We start from the raw sequence: 1317 nt of genomic DNA, 5'->3' as shown, positions 1-1317 counted from the left end.
GCTAGGGTGAGGGTTGAAAAAGGGAGGGAAGGGAAGGGGTTTTCGGCCCAGACTCTGACAGCCCAGTGTCTATCGCTCCTCGTTAAAATTTTCCTGATAGATCTTCACTAGACGATTCCTTCTTTCGCCGGCCAGACTAACTAAGGGCCAGGTAAGTTATTAGTGGGGAGGAAACGATGAGTAAATACCAAACAGGAACTATAGGTGGTTAAAAAGTCAATAAACAAAAAAGAGTAGTGCCATGCTGACAATACATGTTCTGATCGTAGTTAGAGAAAGGCTGAATGATAAATACATGTTTTGCTTATAAAATAATACAGGTGTCTGTGCTGCTCAAGACAGTCTCATTCTTAATTTTGTAAGCTACAAAGAGACCAATCTGGCAATTAAGGGATATACTAATCTTTCTGTGGGCTGACGATGGATTTGTCCATGGGACTGACGTAGCCCATCGCAAGGCCTAAGCCAAGCCCGCCGTGTGTTTGGCCCACTGAGGTCAGTGGTTTGGCCTCGTACGAAGTACGAAGTTCCGCGACGTGACGGTTTGACGGGAGACGATTTAAAGTTAAGAGCCGGCGCGATAACAAACGTTAAGGAATGAGGTTATGTCGCGACAAAACAGCAGTGAATCCCACTTGTCTATTTGAGCGCCTTCTAATCGGCAAGGTGTTTTTGAATGTTGACACATGTTTGTTTGGATTTACTTAAAACTGAATGAAAATCGTCATCAGCAATAAACCTGTAGTCAACAGTTCAGTTGACAAAAATCTGACCTGCACCGCCGGTCTTGCCCAGTTAACAAACCGCCACTGCTATCTATCTATCTATCTATCTGTGGTTCGGTTGACACGAAGTAATTAAATCTGTACTTCCCCGCATATTTCGCTGCTGCAAAAATGCAAGTTTGCCCGTTTCATTAACTCAATGAAAAACAGTATAGCCTGACTTAATGTGATACTTCTCCTTTCCCGCTAAACCCACGTACCATTCGTGTTCCTCTCATCATTATGTTTAAGGAGGGTTTTTTTCCCCTTCACTTTTTTGTTTCATATTCCTTGCTTCTTGCTTTGATCAGTTCACTGTTTGCATCTGTAGAGAAGCGGCAGAAGATATTCGGAGACGTCTCCGGCGAGTACCCAGGAACTATTCAGAGACGCACTCCCGCACACAGATGCACTGCTTTGGGGGATCAAACAGCGTATCGTTGGCTGCAGATCACACAAATAGCCATTAAAACTGTTGTAAATAAATTATTTTCAAGAAAATTTCAAACCTAGCTTCAAAATTTCAAATTATGGGTTTAAACAGGGGAGCAAG

The sequence above is a fragment of the Aplysia californica genome, unplaced genomic scaffold, assembly GCF_000002075.1.
Source record: "Aplysia californica isolate F4 #8 unplaced genomic scaffold, AplCal3.0 scaffold00324, whole genome shotgun sequence".
In the NCBI taxonomy this organism is placed as follows: Eukaryota; Metazoa; Mollusca; class Gastropoda; order Aplysiida; family Aplysiidae; genus Aplysia; species Aplysia californica.
The sequence above is the reverse complement of the archived record's forward strand: the minus strand, read 5'-3'. Positions refer to the sequence as shown.